This window comes from Eurosta solidaginis, chromosome 3 (genome assembly GCF_040869045.1).
Source record: "Eurosta solidaginis isolate ZX-2024a chromosome 3, ASM4086904v1, whole genome shotgun sequence".
NCBI lineage: Eukaryota > Metazoa > Arthropoda > Insecta > Diptera > Tephritidae > Eurosta > Eurosta solidaginis.
In genome coordinates, this window is record NC_090321.1 from 255,727,103 (window position 1) to 255,749,757 (window position 22,655).

Genomic DNA, 22,655 nt, shown 5'->3' on the forward strand with positions numbered 1-22,655 from the left:
TAAAGGTATTAATGAGTATTTTAAAAGGGAGTAATCCTTAGTTCCATAGGTGGACGCCATTTCGAGATATCGCCACAAAGGTGGACCAGGGGTGACCCTAGAATTTGTTTGTACAATATGGGTATCAAAAAAAAGGTGTTAATGAGCATTTTAAAAGGGAGTAATCCTTAGTTCCATAGGTGCACGCCGTTTCGAGATATCGCCATAAGGTGACCAGGGGTGACCCTAGAATTTGTTTGTACAATATGGGCATCAAACGAAAGGCGTTAATGAGTATTTTAAAAGGGAGTGGGCCTTAGTTCTATAGGTGGACGCCGTTTCGAAATATCGCCCTAAAGGTGGACCAGGGGTGACTCTAGAATATGTTTGTACGATATGGGTATCAAATTAAAGGTATTAATAAGGGTTTTAAAAGGGAGTGGTGGTTGTTGTATAGGTGGTCGCCTTTTCGAGATATCGCCATAAAGGTGGACCAGGGGTGACTATAGAACGCGTTTGCACGATATGGGTATCAAATGAAAGGTGCTAGTGAGTATTTTAAAAGGGAGTAATCTTTAGTTCCATAGGTGGACGCGGTTTCGATATATCGCCATAAAGGTGGACCAGTGGTAACCCTAGAATTTGTTTGTACAATATGGGTATCAAAAGAAAGGTGTTTATGAGTATTTCAAAAGGGAGTAATCCTTAGTTCCATATGTGGACGCCGTTTCGAGATATCGCCATAAAGGTGGAGCAGGGGTGACCCTAGAATTTGTTTGTACAATATGGGTATCAAAAGAAAGGTGTTAATGAGTATTTTAAAAGGGAGTGGGCCTTTGTTCTATAGGTGTTCGCCTTTTCGAGATATCGCCATAAAGGTGGACCAGGGGTGACTTTAGAATATGTTTTTACGATATGGGTATCAAATGAAAGGTGTTAATAAGTATTTTAAAAGGGCGTGGGGCTTAGTTCTATAGGTGGACGCCTTTTCGAGATATCGCCATAAATGTGGACCAGGGTGACCCGAACATCATCTGTTGGATACAGCTAATTTATTTATATATGTAATACCTGCCAAGATTTTAAGGGTTTTTTATTTCGCCCTATAGAACTTTTTCATTTTCTTCTACTTAATATGGTAGGTGTCACAACCATTTTATAAAGTTTTTTCTAAAGTTATATTTCGCGTCAATAAAACAATCCAATTACCTTACCATGTTTCATGCTTTTTTTCGTATTTGGTATAGAATTATGGGATTTTTTCATTTTTCGTAATTTTCGATATCGAAAAAGTGGGCGTGGTCATAGTCGGATTTCGTTCATTTTTCATACCAAGATAAAGTGAGTTCAAGTAAGCACGTGAACTAAGTTCATTAAAGATATGTCGATTTTTGCCCAAGTTATCGTGTTAACGGCCATGCGGAAGGACAGACGGACGCCTGTGTATAAAAACTGGGCGTGGCATCAACCGATTTCGCCCATTTTCACAGAAAACAGTTAATGTCATAAAATCTATGCCCCTACCAAATTTCAAAAGGATTGGTTAATTTTTGTTCGACTCATGGCGTTAAAAGTATCCTAGACAAATTAAATGAAAAAGGGCGGAGCCACGCCCATTTTGAAATTTTCTTTTATTTTTGTATTTTGTTGCACCATATCATTACTAGAGTTGAATGTTGACATAATTTACTTATATACTGTAAAGATATTAAATTTTTTGTTAAAATTTTACTTTAAAAAAATTTTTTTTTTAAAAGTGGGCGTGGTCCTTCTCCGATTTTGCTAATTTTTATTAGGCGTACATATAGTAATAGAAGTAACGTTCCTGCCAAATTTCATCAAGATATCTTCAACGACTGCCAAATTACAGCTTGCAAAACTTTTAAATTACCTTCTTTTAAAAGTGGGCGGTGCCACGCCCATTGTCCAAAATTTTACTAATTTTCTATTCTGCGTCATAAGTTCAACTCATCTACCAAGTTTCGTCGCTTTAGCTATCTTTTGTAATGAATTATCGCACTTTTTCGGTTTTTCGAAATTTTCGATATCGAAAAAGTGGGCGTGGTTATAGTCCGATATCGTTCATTTTAAATAGCGATCTGAGATGTGTACTCAGGAACCTGCAAACCAAATTTCATCAAGATACCTCAAAATTTACTCAAGTTATCGTGTTAACGGACGGACGGACGGACGGACGGACATGGCTCAATCAAATTTTTTTTCGATCCTGATTATTTTGATATATGGAAGTCTATATCTATCTCGATTCCTTTATATATGTACAACCAACCGTTATCCAATCAAACTTAATATACTCTGTGAGCTCTGCTCAACTGAGTATAAAAAACGGAAAGAAACTAACCTAAACTGGCTGGCTGATTGCTGTCGCCAAGTTTTGTTAGTGCTAACGCCGAAGCAGCAAGTTCACGTCTGATGTTTTTACGCTTCTGCGCTGTTGATATAATCAGTACATAAGGATGGCTGTATTGTATAAATATTTCTGTCGGGGATATTGTAAACATGTCACACGGCAAAATGATTTCGATTTTGTTTTTCGTTTTTTTTTTTATACCTTTCATGAAAATGAAATGGTATATTAACTTCGTCACGAATCTCAAAATTGTAAGTCCTTAAAGGAAAACAGATAGGCCCACCAATAAGTATACCGAAATGATCAGGATGAAGAGCTGAGTTCATATAGTCATGTCCGCTTGTCCGTCCGTCTGTTTGTATGCAAACCAGTCCCACAATTTTTCACATATTTTCATAAAAATTGGTGAGCGGGTGTACTTAGGTGGCCGATTAGACATTTGTCGGAACCGGCCGGATCGGACCACTATAGCAAATATCCCCTATATAACCGATTTTCAGAAAAGAGGACTTTTGTCATATCTTCCTCAATTTATTAGATTGAAGCTTCAAAATTCGCCATATGCTTTCGTATATTGCACATATTATTGTCTGAAAAAATGGATGAGATAGGTCGTATATATAGCATATATCCCTCACAACCGAATGTTCAGATTAGAAGCTTTTCGTAATTACTGCCCCATTTTAACAGTTATAGGCTTCCAATCTCACCGAATGTTTACGTATAGAGCATTCATTGTTGTCTGAAAAATTGTATAGTTCGGTGGTATATATAGTATATATCTCACACAACCGATTGTTCAGATTTTCGTAATTTCTACCCCATTTTCACAGCTGGAGCCTTCAAATTACACCAAATGCTTACGTATATAGCATATATTGTTCTCTGAATAAAATAATAGAGATCGGTGGTATATATGGTATATACCCCATATAAACTGTCATTTCCATTGATCCCCTATGCACCTAACGCTCAACGCTTCATTGGTAGGAGCAACTTCCACTTGCTGACTCCGAGTTGCTGACACAATACGCCCTCTCCAACCTTCCAATCCTTCTTGGCCCCATATGTAAACAAGTGCACAAGACCCCTGCCCCAGATGAGTTTCCCAACCTACTCCTCCCTCCAGGATATATTTATTGCATTCTATTTCCCTAAAGTTTTGATTTGAAGCTGGTACACATTTGAACTTTTCGGTATAGTTCGATATATCTCTCAGATAATTCTAGTTTTAAACTAGTTTTTTTTTCGGTCTACATAGTTTATCGTTTCCCCTCTTACTTTAATAGGTAGCAAAAAAGTTAATACAAAAGCCTAAAATAAATCAACGCACCGTAACATATAGACAAGAATTCGTTTAATCATAAACTAGAGAAAAGGTGTAATGGAGTCCATTGACTCTGCTTGTGGTGATGGTAGTGCGTGGTATTGTGCAGCAATATAATAAGCTCAGCAGATACAATCCGTCACCGTCGCTGATAGCTCGTACGTGGCGTAGGGTGAGACACACAACGACTGACGTAACTACTATTATTTAGCAATCAAATTGTAGATTCTACTATCAAAATGATATTAGTTGGTCAACTAATATAGCATTGGTTAAACACCAATTTTCCACAGACTCGAACTAAAAATGTCAAAAAAATTAGTTGCAAGATATGTGACATCGCTGACGTAGGTCAAAAGAAGAAAAATGATTAAGTATGAAGGATGCGACGACTGATGCGTTGCCTATATGGCGTTTACCATTAAAAAGAACACTGCCAGCTCTGCTGTCAGTCTCCTCTTTGTCCGTCAAGTAAGTGACGTATTGTATCTGCTTAAGCCATAAGCAACGATTTCAGTTGTGGGCGCTTGTACTGGGACAACAAAAAACAAAAAAATGGGAAATAAGTGTGGGAAGCATGTCACAAGTATGCAAGAAAGAACAAAAAAATAGTAACTGTGAATAGTTTGCAAAAAGGAATAGAGGGATGATTTGATTTATTTCTTTTTTAATAATATTAGCAAATTAAATAGGGCATTAGAGATTGCGCAAGAACATAAGTAAGTCGGTTGACAGGGATAGTAAATTATAAGTTTTGTTTTATAAGTGGGAGGTGAAAGGGAGACTTAATAAAAGGGAGGAGAGTCTATAATGAAAAACGAGATCTGTATTGAAGCACTCCAAGCCAAGCATATGAAATAGTAAAGAAAAACACTTATCATCACTTAGATAATGTTTAGGCACCCATATAACGGCAGTTATTGAAAGAGCGTCTAATCATTAAATTTTTCTATAATTGAAAAATTGTATTTTGTTTTTGGAGTAGTAAGTAGAAAATTTTTCAGACAACTTGCCATAGCTGCGCAGATGGATCCATTTCGAAGGGTGCTAAGCCTTCATCATCAGTACGCTTTAAGCTGGAGACATTGGTGCTATATCGGTAACCGTATCGGTAACCTTTTAACAGCTGATTCGACCAACCTTATGAGAATCAATGCAATCGATTATTGGTGCCGCTTAGGTCGTAACCGTATCGTAGCCAACCAATTAATTTTTTGTTTACCGTCGTAACGATAAACAGCTGATTACTTTAGGGATACGACTACAGCGATACGACATACGGCACCAATGACTCCCGCTTTAGGCACGCTGCGCTAAACATTTAGCTATACAGCGGTGGTTTGTTTGACTGATAAATTGCTACTTCCATTCCTTCTTACCACCCTTGGAAATGGATCCATCTGCGCAGCTATGGCAGGTTGTCTGAAAAATGTTCTACTTACTATTCCAAAAACAAAATACAATTTTTCAATTATAGAATAATTAAAAAATAACAATAATTATCGTTAGAAAAAATTATTGTTTTGGCCTTGAACTGGAATCAAACCTTGAATAAACATTTATATGTACACATTTGTGTCCACGGTATGGAAAAATTTAGGGAGTTACGCTTTAGGTTAATGGCTGCGGTCAGGGCTACGGTAAGAGTTACTGTTGCAATTAGTACAGCATATACTTACGGCTAGTGTTATGGTTATTATTAAAGCTACGTTAACGGGTAGGTAAGAGTATGTTATGTCCGATTTTGTTACACTGAGGATTATGGTTACGGTTAAGGTGAAAACGTAATATGAGCATTTCGCTTATGACCATTTCAAACATGTGTGATGAGCATCTTAGTCGACTTTTCCATTACATGACTACGTTTTTTTTTTTCCTCAAGACCATAGGAAATATTGGTTATGTTCTGGATGGCTGGTCCTGATAAGGTTCGACAGCTTGTTACTTGTGAAACACCGCCGATAAAATGATGCTACTGCACTCGGATGATGAAATCGTAATAGAAAGGGTAATAAAGATACCTCAAGATAACGGATACCCGCGAGATGTCTTATGCAATCAGTTTCCTGTTGTTTTTTTTTTTGTAGCGATAAGGACACTCCTCGAAGGTTTCGCGAGTTTATCGATGATCCTTTGCCGGATATAGATCCGGTACGTTCCGGTAACAAGCACCATTAAGGTACTAGCCCAATCATCTCCGGAATGATTTAATATGACCACAATGAACCTCCTAGGCAATCTCCCCCACCCCTAGTTCCATGTGGAACTTAAGGTCGCCAGAGCCCTGCCTGATAAATATTTGTACGATAAATTCATATTTGTAACAGAATTCGCCTCGCGTAGGTGAGGTTGACAATTGGGTTGCGGAAGCTATGACCGCTTGAATCCTCAATCAGTTCACTCATAACGAGTTCTAATCCAATATAACTTTGTTTAAAAACCCTAGCGGTCCTATTTTACCAAAAGTTTGAGAAATTGATGAGAATCGAAATGAGATAACTCCAGCTGTCAATATTTAACTCATTTGTAGATGTCGGCACCAACACTACCTGCAGTAGAAATACTTGTTGGCCCCGAACCCATAGCAGCGATTTCCGGGACGAAAAAAAACGCTATAAAAAAGTCACCGGATGATTACTCTCACAAAGGGAACGTTCAACATTACAATCTACAGGGCAGAAAAACCACCTAGATGAAAAAGGCAACTATATACATCTGAGATGGTATGATCTCCAGGACGCGGTGGTATTCCCAGCAAATGTGTTTGAAACAGTTTAGAACTTGATACTGCCTCCAAACATGGAATTCTAGATACCACTCAGAATCCCTTTAAGGTGTGAATGTGGTGAGTTTGTCAGACTACCTCTTGATGAATATCACCTTCACTTTAACAGGCACTTGCGAACTGGACATGGCCATAAGCAGGAACTACCTCTCGACAGATGCGTCTCGATTTAGTTTTCAAAGCGGTGGGCTGACACTAATTACCAGGTTTTCAGGGCCCTTTGGCGCCTTGTTGGCACTTAGAACACGGCGGAAATGCTAGATTTTACTAATGCTCAACTATCTATGGTGACGGCAGTGTTGATAGGAAGTTTATGTGAATCGGATGAATGTTCTGGAGAACTTCGGCTGTGTTAGCTGGCATTGGGAGTCTATGTGATGCGGCCAAATGTTCTGGACAACTTCAGCTGTGTGTGTTAGCTATATCGAAGAATGCGAGGTGAATTCATCAAGTCACTTCATGCTCTGCGGTTGGAATGGTTATGATTATCCGGCAGAACTATCTAATAAGACCGATGTCCGCCTTATCCGGAACTATATCGTTGGTAACTAAAATACCTAGTTCAAGGTTATTCCAAGCAATCAAGTGAACCAATTATGAGTACATTTAGGCCCTAAGACAACATGGTACATTGATCTTTTACATTTCCCTTTATTCCGCAATTTTTACTTAACGAATTCTTTGGACTTTATATCAAATTACGCGAAAATGCTGCCAGTCCCCGCCAAGCGCTCCAAACTTGCAATACTTGGATTAATCAATTAGGCGTCAGCAAAGTCTAAAAATATTGGGATTTAAAAATATACATACATGCATATTTCATAAAAATAAATTTCGAAAAATCTTCAACGTAAGAGCACTACCGTCAAAAATGTAAAAAGAAACAAGTAAGGATGGCTAAGTTCGGGTGTAACCGAACATTACATACTCAGCTGAGCGCTTAGCTGCGTTGGTTTCGTAGGGTTTCGTAGATGGTTTATAAGTGGTTTTTAATTCCATATCACATAAAAAGAAAAAATAAACGTAAGGCGCGATAACCTCCGAAGAAATCTAAGGCCGAGCTTATCTTCCGAACGGCATCTGCAAGGCAGATGAGTTTTCACTGAGAGCTTTTCATGGCAGAAATACAACCGGAGTGCTTGCCAAACACTGCCGAGGGGCGACCCGCTTAGACAAATTTTCTTCTAATTGAAAAACCTTGTTTCTAAAATTTTGATGTTGCTTTACCCGGGGTGTGAACCCAGGGTATACGGTGTTTTAGGCGGAGCACGCTACCATCACACTACGGTGGCCGCCCATATCACATACGTTTGGGAAATATCTAACAAATTGTAGACCAAGGGTGACGTTTTTTGGAACGATATTCCTTCATCCTTTGTCAAATAAGGGAAAATCACGATGTAGGAAAATGAACCTAGGGTAACCCTGGAATGTGTTTGTATGGCATTGGTATCAAATGAAAGGTATTAAAGAGTATTTTAAAAGGCAGTGGGCCTTAGTTCTATAGGTGGACACCTTTTCGAGATATCGCCATAAAGGTGGACCAGGGGTGACTCTAGAATGTGTTTGTACGATATATAATAATAATAATTGGACGTTGGGCAGTGGTTTATCAAGCGTCGAGATCTAAAACTGCTCAGCTACAGAAGAAATATCATCAGCTGAGGGTAAAAATTAAAAGAATATAGAAACAAAAATATACAGCATTAACGATTAAGAGAGATAAGGACAGTCTTTTTTATAGATAAAAAGGAGTCCGACATATCAACTGTGTTTGAGTGAGAGTTATAATCTTGGCACAAACACCGGAAGGGTTCGTTAAGTTCGAAATTCGTTCTACATTGTTTTAAAAGAAGAGGTTTGTAGTGTCTCGTAGTAGGGAACACTAAAGTTCACTTCGTTCAGAAGAAATGGGCTTGAAATCGATCCATTCAGTAGTTTTGTCATAAATATTACGCCAAGCATTTCTCTACGACTGGCAAGAGTTGAAAGATTGATAAGTTTTAATCGATCAGTATAAGGTAGAAAATTAAATGAAGAGACCCATTGAAAATTCCTTAATCAAATAGTAAAAACTGTTCTTGTATTGATTCGAGCCTGTCAGTATGGGCTTGAAAACGCGGACTCCAGACTATTGAGCCATACTCTAATATCAGTCTAACCAATGTTGTGAAGAGGGTTTTTGTAACGTAGCGTTCGCTAAACTCTTTCGACCACCTTTTCACAAATGCCAATACACCTTTAGCTCTATTGACAATGACACTTATATTTGTGTTGAAGCTAAGTTTGCAGTTCATTGTAACTCCCAAGTCTAGAAAAACATTAACACTTTCAAGGTTTTGGTTGTTAATTGTGTAAGAAGCTGGTTGTAAAGTCCTACGCGAAAAACACATAAATTTACATTTCTGAAGATTAAGCGGCATGTGGTTCACATTGCACCAAGCAGCTAAGCAATTTAAATCCGTCTGAAGTAAAGAACGTTCTTCAATAGACGCGTAATGCGGTAGTTACCCACCGACGTGTGCCGTACGTACGGTCGTTTGTCGTACGAAACACATTTGACCGAACCCTCAAGCCCGTACGAATCAATGTGGCCGCCTGTGTACATGTACATAACATATTTGTATGTGTATTGTTTACAGATAAGCACTCTTGCCATTGACCATTTTGCATGCATGCTTATGGAAACATCAACTTTTTCCAATTTAATTTTTGATATTGTAAAAGGCCGGAATAAATATTAAATGAGTATAAATAGATTACATATTTATAATCTGCACTTTTACATAATTATTTCGAATTATTTTCACAATTTTTCAAACTTTAATTAGCTGTTTTTGAATAAAATTGCAAACGGTCAAAAATTAGCGCACAAAAGTTTACTAGGCAACTCTGTCTAGTGAGAGAGCGATCAGCTGACACGTTCTTACGGAAAAAATCAAAATTGTTTTGATTTCAACGTTCCGGGCTACGTACGTATGGGCGTTGCACGTCGGTGAGTTTTCGTTTACATTGCACACTCATAAGATAGATCGTGTCAGCTGACACGTTTTTTCTACGTACGTTCGTGAGTAACTGCCGCATAAGACTTAACAAGTTTTACATCATCAGCATACATCAAGATTTTAGATCAGCATACATCAAGATTTTATAGTTGTAGAGATATCGTTTATAAATAGCAAAAACAGAATCGTGCCAAGATGGCTGCCCTGAGGGACACCAGAAGTGACACTAATGATACTAGAAAACATATTTTTAAAGATTACTCTTTGTGATATGGGTATCAAATGAAAGGTGTTAATGAGTATTTTAAAAGAGAGTGGTCCTTAGTTCTATATGTGAAGGCGTTTTCGAGATATCGCCAAAATGTGGACCAGGGTGGCCCCGAACATCATCTGTCGGGTACTGCTAATTTATTTATATATGCAATACCACGAACAGTATTCCTGCCATGATTCCAAGGGCTTTTGATTTCGCCCTGCAGAACTTTTTCATTTTCTTCTACTTAATACGGTAGGTGTCCCACCCATTTTACAAAGTTTTTTCTAAGGTTATATTTTGCGTCAACAAACCAATCCAATCACCATTTTTCATCCCTTTTTTCATATTTGATATAGAATTATGGCATTTCTTTTTTTAATTTTTCCTAACTTTCGAAATCGAAAAAGTGGGCGTGGTCATAGTCGGATATCGGCCATTTTGTATAACAAGATAAAGTGTGTTCAGATAAGTACGAGAACTAAGTTTAGTAAAGACATACCGATTTTTGCTCAAGTTATGTGTTAACGGCCGAGCGGAAGGACAGACGGTCGACTGTGTATAAAAACTGGGCGTGGCTTCAACCGATTTCACCCATTTTCATAGAAAACAGTTACCGTCATAGAAGCTATGCCTTTACCAAATTTCACAAGGATTGGTAAATTTTTGTTCGACTTATGGCATTAAAAGTATTCTAGACAAATTGAATGAAAAAGGGCGGAGCCACGCCCATTTTGAAATTTTCTTTTATTTTTGTATTTTGATGCACCATATCATTACTGGAGTTGAATGTTTACGTAATTTACTTATATAATGTAAAGATATTAAATTTTTCCTCGGCAGTGTTTGGCAACTCCGAGTGTATTTCTGCCATGAAAAGCTCTCAGTGAAAACTCATCTGCCTTGCAGATGCCGTTCGGAGTCGGCATAAAGCAAGTAGGTCCGGTCCCGCCAATTTGTAGGAAACATTAAAAAGGAGCACGACGCAAATTGGAACAGAAGCTCGGCCTAAAATCTCTTCGGAGGTTATCTCGCTTTACATTTATTTATTTATTTTTATCTTTAACGACTGCCAAATTACAACTTGCAAAACTTTTAAATTACCTTCTTTTAAAAGTGGGCAGTGCCACGCCCATTGTCCAAAATTTTACTAATGTTCTATTTTGCGTCATAAGGTCAACGCACCTACCAAGTTTCATCGCTTTATCCGTCTTTGGTAATGAATTATCGAACTTTTTCGGTTTTTCGAAATTTTCAATATCGAAAAAGTGGGCGTGGTTGTAGTCCGATTTCGTTCATTTTAAATAGCGTTCTGAGATGAGCGCCCAGGAACCTACATACCAAATTTCATCAAGATACCTCAAAATTTACTCAAGTTATCGTGTTTACGGACGGACGGACATGGCTAAATGAATTTTATTTTTTCGCCCAGATCATTTTGATATATAGAAGTATATACGTATCTCGATTAGTTTATGCCGTTACGGGGTACCGTTATGCGAACAAAATTAATATGCTCCGTGAGCTCTGCTCAGCTGAGTATAAAAAAAAAAATTAAATAATTTAACGCAAAATCAACGATCACAAAGTATGCAAAAATGAAATTAAAATAAAAAAGCCGAAAAAAGAACAACGAACAAGAAATTGAAATTTCGCCAGCAGTCACGCAGCTATTTTTTATTTATTGTTTTTTTTCAATTCCGAATTCGGCTAAAATAATAATAAACACACTTAAAACAGAAGAGACCAAAAACAAAATAAAGTTAAAGGAAACTTGCAAAATGAAAACAAACTGAATAATGAACTCAAGTACAATGATCCGATAAACAGCAACAACAATAATGACAATAACAAAAAAAGTAAGTAAAACAATAAAGCCAATAACAACCCGGAGGGTATAATCTAAAGCAAACGAACAGTGGAGTGATGGCAGAGGCTCCACAGCACATGGACAAACGATTGGACGGACGGACGCACAGAAAGGCGTACGTGCAACATGATGCGGCAGACGCCACAGTGTGTCAGTAGAGAGTTGGCTGGGGAAGATACCAACTAAATACGTTGGCAATGTGCAAGCATTTGGAAATGATGGCGACCGGCGCAGACGGAAATGTTGTGATCCACGATTCGATGGATGAGGAACGGACCATTACACACATGTGTTTGCCAGTAGAATGTACACACATCCCCATATATATATATATATATATATGCAGCCATGCACCATCAGGTTGCATGTTGCTTTCGGCATGTCGCACAAAGTCTATATGGGATCGGCTATATATGTAGATCGGTTAAAGCAAGAAAATCGTAAAGGAAGAAAAAAAATTAAAAGGTGAACGCGACAAGTTGAAATGCGCATAGAAGAAGAAGAGCGGCGAGAAGAGGCTACCAAAAAAAAAAAGATAGTAAAGGAGAGAAAAATAAATAAAAAAAACAAAAATTTTTATTGTAAAAAAACAGAATTAGACCATTTGCCTGTCATGCAATACAAACGAGTCTGCTTTTTTTTAATAGCCACTCAACCAATGGTAATTTTATGCCATTGAGATCTCCTGCAGCGTGCACTACTGATCGCAAAATGGCTATAAAAATCATTTAATTATCGAGGACATTAAAATAAAAAAAAATAATTTTATGTCAATTTTCAATTTACAGACAATGGAGATGCGTAGAAAACGATCGCGCAAATCAGAGTAAATGATAAAGCGCAATACGAATATGTTTATGTATCAGTATACAAGTGATGTGCGGTTTTGGGTATTTTTTGGAACCGGGTTCAGGGAGTGCCGTTTTCAATTAGAAGCTGAGTCACATTTCAGGCTCACATTTGAAATGCGATCAGTTCTGTTTTTTTTTTTGTATCACTTGTTTGCACTTTTCTGGAAATCTTAAATAATTTCTTCCTGTCGAACAAAAAAAAACCATTGCAGCCCCAATCTTGAACGCCAAAGACGCGCTTGACTATATACACAACGGTGGCCCTTATACATTTTTTTTTCGGTCTCATCCCTTAAGAGTAATATCTAGGTCAGAAATAGGATATATATTAGACTGGGTCGATTTATTAACCGATATCGCGCCATCGATTTTTCGATAGGATTTGGGCTCAGGAAAGTGCTTCCACTACGAGAACCAAAAAAAAAATAATTTTCGAGCCTGCGAAATTTAATTTTTTTGCCTTTTTTCGACTTTGATTTTTAAGGTTTTTTTCATGACCTACTAAACAAATTTTCATTTGATTGTAAAATTTTCATGTTGTAATAAAATTTTTTTTAGTAGGTCATGAAAAAAAGCTTAAAAATCGAAGTCGAAAAAAAGTAAAAAAAAAAAATGAAATTTCGCAGGCTCGAAAATTATTTTTTTGGGTATGCATAGTGGAACTTTTTTTCCCTGAACCCAAATCCTATCGAAAAATCGATGGCGCGATATCGGTTAACCCTTGTCCATACAAATCAACCCACCCTAATATATATACATAAAAATAGCATATATGTACATTAATTTATAGTGTAATATGAGCTATGGGCCCCTTTACAACATGCCTCAAGCATTTTCTATAGGGAAAAAATATGGTAAAGTGATATCGCCAACTTTAGTTTTATTGATTTTTGGGTTTATATGTGAAAAAAAAATAAATTTTAATTCCTCCATAGAGCAATCATAACTTTTATCTCTGTGCGACTTCCCTTAACCATCTCAAATTGGGAAGAAAATGTATATGTGATATCTTTGGCCGCGGAATTACTGTCTGAAGGGGGAGACTGGAAAAACATTTTATTTTATTTTTTTAAGACCCACCCTAATCTTCATGTATGCATGTATTAGAGATCTTCGATTTCGAGCTTTTTAGGAACCGGTTTCATGATATAAGTCTTCAATCGGACATTTCATACTCACACTTTGAAATGAGAACAGTTTTTATTCCACCACTTTTTCGAATTTTGTCCGCAGGTATATAAAATGTTTACGTGTTGCTAAAGATCAGCTCAGTATTTTAAATTTTTTCAAGAATCAATTTCTTTTTTAACACCAAAGCTCTATCTATGTAGTATTGTGTGCAAAAAATATCCCCAATAATCCCCAAGAAGTCAAACGCACTTAACTGCATACATTGGGATGGTCTTTGTAGATCCAATTAATGATTTTTTCGTAGCCGTCCTGCTATATGGCGCAGAAGCAGGGACCATGACAACGTCAGATGACGCAGCTCTAGAAGTGTTCGAGAGAAAACTTTTTCGAAAAATTTACGGACCTCTACACCTTGGCGACGGCAAGTACCGAAGAAGTTTTAATGATGAACTGTACGAGCTTTACGCAGCCATCAACATAGTCCAGCAAATTAAATATCAGCGGCTACGCTGGCTAGACCATGCTATGCGAATGGAAGATGATGCTCCGGCGAGGAAAGTATTTTTATCGTAACCTGCCTATGGAATCAGAGGAAAGGACTATGTGGAAAACGATTAACTTTCCTTTGTGTGACCAATTGGTTTCAGGTAATCCAGCAAAAAAGCGACTGACGGCAGTACTCGTTTAAACAGTGAAGCGCCAATTAAGTAAGTGCCGCAAAAGTTTTCATTGCCCGATTAACCACCGCAGATCACCGAACCTATTCTGTGAGATATGTAAATTGCAGTTCAGGGTTATACGAAGATGGTAGAAATATACATAAGATCTGTACAAATTTAGATGGTACTTTTTCTGCAAACAAATTGAATTTGGATTAATTATATTTTCCAAGAAAGTTGTAACTTTTATAATTATGGTCTTCTTTGGGCTTTTCGTTATTGATATTTTTAAAAGGTCTTGCTTTGTTTCTTCATCATAGAGAATTAGGTCTATACTATTTCCTATTTTACTTGATCATCAATTCACCACTCAACACATCAAATTTTCATTTTGATTGTCTTCCATCGCCGCACTGTTATTGCCAATGCATCGACCTTGTCGTTATAACCTGAACTCAATAAGAACAAGTATCGACGGGACTGTCTTCGGCTGTACCGAAGACTTCATACCTTTCATGAAGGGGGCTGAACAATAATATTATGCCATTCGTAATATCCAAATTATCGGCTATATAAGATAGGAACTATATAGTGAACAGATGTACATACCTAAGCAATTTTTAAGATAAATGTAAAATAAATAAACAAAAATTTTAAGTTAAACGGTTTTATTGAAAACAATATTTACATGAAATAATAATAATACTAAAAGCTAGAAAATAATTAGGTAGGTCCTAGCTACTAGTCATCACACTCCTCATCAATCTAGGGCGTTGATCAGACAATTAAATAAAAGCGTTGGGCGCGTGAAATTTCTAAAAATGTGAGGCGTAGCATAGCCTAATTAAGGTTCAGTTGGTCTGATCAACGCCTTAGAGTACCTAGGACCTACCTAATTATTTTCTAGCTTTTAGTATTATTATTATTTCATGCAAGTATTGTTTTCAATAAAACCGTTTAACCTAAACATTTTTTTTTTTAATTATTTTATTTTCAAGTTTCTAGTCTTTATTTAATTGCCTATTATTTTTCATTCTATTTAGTTCATTTAGTGAATCATTATTACAAGGACTCTTTCCTGACAATTTGTTACAATCTAAGTCCTCAATACATAATCCTTCCAAAGACTTTACTCGACTCTGCGCCAGGTATGCTTGTCCCTCATCCATCTCCAAAATATTTTGATGTCACTTCTACCGGACTGTATGTAATATTTGTTCCAAATATGAGCCAAATCGGACCACAAATACGATTTTTGTGAATATCTCGATACTTGCGCCACCTAGCGACGATTTTTTTCTTATTATTGCATTGTTCCAAGTTTCAAGCTTGTAGCTTATCGGGAAGCTACTTAATTTTAATTTCAAGTCAACCTAAATAAAACCGTTTAAAAATAGGTAGGTACTTTGTGTGAGGATGCAAAGTTTCACGTTTTTTGTGATCGGCATATAAAAGCTATGACCACGGATCACTTATTTCAACAATATGTGACGTAAGCGTAAGTATTTGATAAAATTGGAAGCTTCTAGCCGTAAAAAGGGGGCAGAAATTACAGTTTATATGGGTTATCTTCTTCTTAATATATAAAAAACACGTGTCACACAATTGAGGCCAATGGACTCCTGAACTACTGAACCGATTTTGAATTTTTTTTGCACCCACGTGTAGTTTGATCTAGCTTGAAATATAGGATAGGTGACTGGGTGACTAGGGTCTCGAGATATAGGCCAAAACGTGGACCTGGGTACCCCTAAAATGTGTGTATAGAATATGGATATCAAATGAAAGCTGTTGATGAGTGCTTTAGTAGAGGGTAATTTTCATACCCCTGGGTGACTCGGGTCTCGAGATATAGGCCAAAACGTCGACCTGGGTACCCCTAGAATGTGTGTATAGAATATGGATATCAAATGAAAGCTGTTGATGAGTGCTTTAGTAGAGGGTAATTTTCATACCCCTGGGTGACTAGGGTCTCGAGCTATAGGCCAAAAAGTGGACCCAGGTACCCCTAGAATGTGTTTATAGAATATTGATATCAAATGAAAGCTGTTGATGAGTGCTTTAGTAGAGGGTAATTTTCATACTCCTGGGGGACTAGGGTCTCGATATATAGGCGAAAACGTGGACCCGGGTACCTCTAGAATGTGTTTATATTGGATATCAAATGAAAGCTGTGGATGAGTGCTTCGGCAGAGGGTAATTTTCATACCCCTGGGTGACTAGGGTCTCGAAATATAGGCAAAAACGTGGACCCGGGTACCCCTAGAATGTGTTTATAGAATATGGATATCAAATGACAGCTGTGGATGAGTGCTTTGGCAGATGGTAATTTTCATACCCCTGGGTGACTAGGCTCTCGAGATATAGGCCAAAACGTGGACCCGGGTACCCCTAGAATGTGTTTATAGAACGTGGATATCAAATGAAAGCTGTTGATTAGTGCTTTAGTACAGAGTAATATATTATCCAGAGACGGACTGGGACTGGGTTTAGGATTGGACTAGGACTGAGACTCGGAATGGGACTGGGACTGGAATAAAATGCATACCATCTTCTGGGACAGGCAATAAGGGATGCAGAAGAATGAGAAGAAATTGAGAGAAGAGAAAAGAGAAGAGAGGAGATTGAGAAAATGGAGATAGATGAAGCGAAAAAGACGGAGGGAGGAGTGACTAAAAGGATTAGGAAAAAGTGAAGAGGGGGAGGGGGAGTGCAGAGTCAGACGGAAAAAGCTTATTAAAATGTATGCAGATTGGCTAAATTTAGGGCAGGACAACGTCTGCCGGGTCTTCTAGTATACTATAAATACCACCGATCTATACAATTTTTTCAGACAACAATGAATGCTCTATACGTAAGCGTTCGGTGAAATTTGAATGGTATAGCTGTTAAAATGGAGCAGAAGTTACGAAAAGTTTGTTATCTGAAAAATCGGTTGTATAAGATATATCTATATTACATATATAAAAACCAAATTCTGTGTGTGTGTTCCCTATGGAAACGTATTTCCCACACTTCAATAGTCACCAAATTTTGGCTATAGGTTACTTCGATCAATACGAAGGTTTTTCATATTTCATATTTGAGAACTGAAAATTTTAAATAAAATTTTTTTCAATTTTATGTGCGTCACTGAGTGCTGTGAAAAAATTTTGTGTCAGCAAAAGTTACTCATACGCCATGTATGTACGTACTTAAGTACAGTATTTGTTTGGTTATGGCATTGAATTCACAAAAAGTTAAAGCGATTGCATTGAGTGATTTAAAAGTTTTTATTAAATTTAAGTATTCCACTGTAAAAATAGCTGTCTATATGAGATGATAGACAAAAATTGTGCAGCTTAAAAATTTGATTAAGTTATGAGATTTTGAGTATGAATTGTGTGTGACAAAACAAAATTTGAAAAAAATGCAAAGAATGATAAATTAAGAGGAATGAGGGCGGGAGGGAGGTTGAAAAAAAAAGAAGAAGGATAGATAAGGAAATTATAAAGGGTAAGAATAAGCAAAATTGGGAGATACATTTTGAAGAAGATTAACAAAATCTTATATACTGATTGCTTGAATTTGAGCAACGGGAAGGAATGCGTTAAAATACACTTTCTTATTTAGGTGTGGTATCTGCCCAACCCGAGCAACGCCGGGTACCCTGCTAGTACTTTATATACCACCAACCTATACAGTTTTTTCAGACAACAATGAATGCTCTATACGTAAGCATTTGGTAAAATTTGAAGCCTCTAGCTGTTAAAATGGGGCAGTAATTACGAAAAGCTTATCTGAGCAATCGGTTGTATGAGATTTATACTATGTACACTTACGGCAAAAAAAAGTCGAGGAAAATGTTTCCCCTGTTACGGTGTTACCACAGTCACTACAGCTGCGTAACGAAACTTTTTAGTTATTGTGATTAAAATCGACAATTCCTTTACTCATTAGATGCTATCTTACGGAGAGAAAGCTAGAAAGTGCCTAGCAGCTTTCGTAAAAGCAACAATATTTCATGAAAGTAATAGTTTTATCCTTGAAGGAAAAATTTATAATTGTTTACGAAGGACAAATCACGTAAAATATGGAAATAGTAGGCGGAGTACAATGAATTATCCTTAAAAAGATTATGGACGAAATATATTAAATAGATGACTTTATCCTCTCATCTTTGAAGTAGGCGGCCACGAAAGGCCACTGAAAGCGTTGATAGGAATATCGTCATCAAGGCTCTTCTGAATACATTTGAAACGGATCCAGAAACTTTCGCGGAATTGAAGGATAGTACAAACATGAAAATTAGAATCGCAACGGTACAGCGTCTCTTGAGGAAAAATAATTTGATGGCCCATGGCTAAAGAAAAAACCCCGCAATGAATGCAGTAATTACGAAAAGCTTCTTATCTGAAAAATCGGTTGTGGGGATACATGCTATATATGCGACCGATCTCATCCATTTATTTCAGACAATAATATGTGCAATATACGAAAGCATATGGTGAAGTTTGAAGCTTCAATCTGATAAATTGAGGAAGATATGACAAAAATCCTCTTTTCTGAAAAATCGGTTATATGGGGAATATATGATATAGTTCTCCGATCCGGCCGGTTCCGACAAATGTCTAATCGGACACCTAAATATACCCGCTCACCAAATTTTATCAAGATATCTCAAAAATTTAGGTACTGTTTTGCATACAAACAGACAGACGGACAAACGGACATGGCTAAATCAACTCAGCTCTTCATCCTGATCATTTCGGTATACTTATTGGCGGGTCTATCTATTTTCCTTTAAGGACTTACTATTTTGAGATCCGGACGAAGTTAATATACCATTTCACTTTCATGAAAGGTATAAAAATTCAAGTCAACGAAAGCCATTAACCGTAAAACACATAAAGCAGGCATTCACCAAAGACACACCAAAAGAAGGACAGATACGAAAGCAAGCAAACAAAAAATTGATTTAACAAAGTTAAAAAAATGCAAAAAAGTAAACACCAACAATGGATACAAGTCTACAAATAACGAACTGCTGCATATTTTTTATAGGAAATTTCATTAAAAAAAATCCGATTTAAAAACGCACAAAATATGCAAGAAAATCGTAAATCAACAAAGCAAAAAAAAAATGACTGCAAAAAGTGTAAGGAAGCATCCATGAGCCAAGACAAATGAGTTGTAAATAATTTACAGTTCCTCAAAGCAGTCTTTTTTTAAACAATATTACTTCATGTAAATGTTTGTGTGTATGTTTTTTTTTTAGACATGTTAGTCCCGAAATGCGATATTTTCGGAATTTATTCATTCATTACTATCGTGGTGTCATTATTTTATGAAATTCGGTATGAAGGTATAATATATGACCTTAGTAAGCAGTAGAATCTAAATTCGTTTAAAGCAGATTAAAAGGCTGGCTATCAGTTGCCAATCTCATAACAAATAAATATAGAAAACAGCTTCTCTTTAAAATTGTCTAGATCAACCATTCCAAAATCATAATCATAATCGGATCTGTGCCCAGACATTCCAGAAATAGCTTCATAACGTATTCCTCCCAAAACTTTTTAATAAAATTTCATCCAAGAGTTACCCATAACATAAAGGTAAAAAACACTAAATCTTTTGCAGCAGGTTCAGGAATATTAGAGCACAAAATAACCTTAATATTTTCAAACTTTCGAGTTTTAATACCAATAAACTCGAACCAAATCAGACTGAATGTGTCCCTAGTGTTACCAGAATTTGTTTGACAACCAAACGGAAGAATCCCAATCAGGTGCCAGGACATATGCTATAGAATAACTCCGTCCCTTTGGCAATACTAGCAGTTTTCTAGGACCCAGCTTAATTGCTGCCTCGAGACCTGGCAACTCTGCCACCCCTAATAACTGGAGCTTTAACCTGGCGAGTGCAGGACACGAGCACAGAACGTGCTGAACCGTTTCTTCCTGCAGCTCGCACTTTCTACTGCTACTGACAAGGCCTAACTTATAAGCATGTGACGCCAGAAGGCAGTGTCCAGTTAGTAGGCTCATCGTGAGCCTTAAGTCTTCTCTCGTCAGAGATATAAGCCAATGTGTGAGTTTAATATCTTAGGATTTGCACATGATCTTTTTCTGCCCCGCGCTTCTGTCCACGCCTTTCCTGCTTGATTGATCATATGCAACTCCTGTCTCCTTTTGAGTTCTCCCAAACGGAATGGGACGTTTACGGTCGATTTATCGAGTGTTGCACCCTACTTTGCCAACTCATCGGCAACATCATTAGTTACCGTCCCATTACCCACCCACCTGCTTTAAAAAAATACTGTATGCCCAGAAATTCGTGCTAGATGATCATAGTTCTGTCTTTCACCCGGAGGTCGCTGTCATTACGGAACTGTGGAATATCTCTGGTCACTGCAGGACATTCTTAGACATATGGGCCTCGCTTCAGCTTAGCAGGCACCGGGCTCACGCCTTTGACACAAAGCACCCAATTGAGCTTTCTAGATCAATTATTGAACATTTATCTCAAATGGTTTCGGTTCCATTTTTTTCTTCTTCTGTTTTAGACAAATGTTTTGCTTAAGTAATCATATTCGTTAAAGTATTGGTTTTGTTTTTTTCCGGCTTTGGCTTCGTAATTTATCACATCATCATTTATATGTGGCGAATGTTGACATCACTGGGCTGTTAGTAGATAATCACGCAACAACAGAAAACATAAAGGGAGCCACACTGGTGTACATGAACACATAAACCACCATTTATACACATACATACAATACAACGAAGAGATACTCACAAACACATGTAGTCATCAGCCGAAGTTCGTTCTCACACATGCACACGCATATATGTAGCTCAATTACCAAGCAGGAGATATAGCAGAAGGCGAAACGTCTAGACTTTAGTAGAAATATGCGAATGAAGCGACGGAGAGTATAAAGCTGCGCAAGCTGAGCCATGACTAATCAGTTTTAATTTAGGCACGCTATTGGTTGTGAAGTATAAGTGTTATTGTGAAGTATTCTCAAAGTAGTCTAATAAAGACAATTTTGAATTATTGAATATTGGAGTTATTGATTCAACAGTTTAGCGATTTGAACGTCAGCAGCAGGTTTGGAATAAGCAGAATTTCTCTAAGTTCGTTGCAATATAATGATTACTGCTACGATTTTGTTCTTTGTCAGACCAAACTCGTGATTATGGTTTCTGTATCGTTCATTTCATATTAAACTCGTGATTATGGTTTAGGTTTCGTCTTTTTTAGTTAGTTAGACTGTGGTGTTTTCTCTGTTATAACCACATATGTACATCCATGGTTATATATATTGTGACGAATTTTAAAAATTGTCGATTATACCTATTGCTACGTTATCGGTTGGAATCACTGAACCATCAAAAAAAATAAACTCTAATATTCCGTATTTAAAAATTATGTTTATTCACCACTATTAAAGTAGTGTCTGTTCACAATTGAATGTATTCGCGTATTTCACTGTTCACTGTTAATATCAAACGCACTGATCGTTCCTCAGATTGCGCTGCTTATATACCACCCAGTTCGTTCGTCATTATATTCTTCAGGACTGATCTAGACTTTTCGCGAACAGACTTCCCGCATACTTTCTTCTGTGTCTCATATTCACTGTGGCTATATAGATATGTGTGTTTTTCCAACGACGCCTTAAGCTGGCTTTCCCGGTATTATGTATATCTTTGCTGTGTTTGTAGATGCATTTGCGTAGCCGTTACTCTAACACAAAGTAGTTCTGTTCCCGAAATTTCAAAATCCCGAAATTATTATAAGCATCACTAAATAGCGCACACTGTATTTTACGAGCACTGTCTTCGTCTTATTTCTTCACCTTCACCTGTTCCATATTTTTTTGTTGCCTTTCGCCTACAATTACAAACAATTACTATTGTTGTAATTTGTTTTAGGTGAGCATTTTTGTTTAGTGATTTTGTGCTTGGTGTTGATGTGGCAACGACCCATACCACTAGCCTTACAAATTATGTCCGCTGATTCCTTGAGCTTGCGGTTCGTCGTACGATTTATCGACGAACTGTGGTTTGTACTATTCCACTTTAATTGAATGTTGGGTCATTGCAGCGCGCACACTTTGGAATCGAAGGAGCTAAGTGGTGCGCTCGGTTGAAAGCATGGAATTTGTAGGTGGGTTGTAGATGTTTCCAAGTAAATAATTGCCTGACCGAGGCCTATCCTTGCGCGTTCAGCACCACATTTCTGCTCAGTCATTCGTTGTGGTGACTCCTCTCTTCCTGTTATTTGCTACAGCGCTCCTTGACTTTGCTTCTTTCATTTTATGTTTTCTTACTCTTACACAATAGCTGTTTTTAATTATTGCATAGCAATTATAATTTGAAACGTTTGTTCAGTAAATGCGCGTAAACCGTCATGGCTATGGATTGTGTTGTGGAT

The 22,655-nt window shown here is 37.3% G+C and overlaps 1 protein-coding gene across 3 annotated transcripts in view; it reads right to left on the reverse strand.

Moving 5' to 3' along the window:
* atos (atossa) overlaps nucleotides 1-22,655 on the reverse strand; it is a 519,662-nt gene that overhangs the window by 300,342 nt on the left and 196,665 nt on the right. The gene's annotated exons all lie outside the window — the stretch shown is intronic.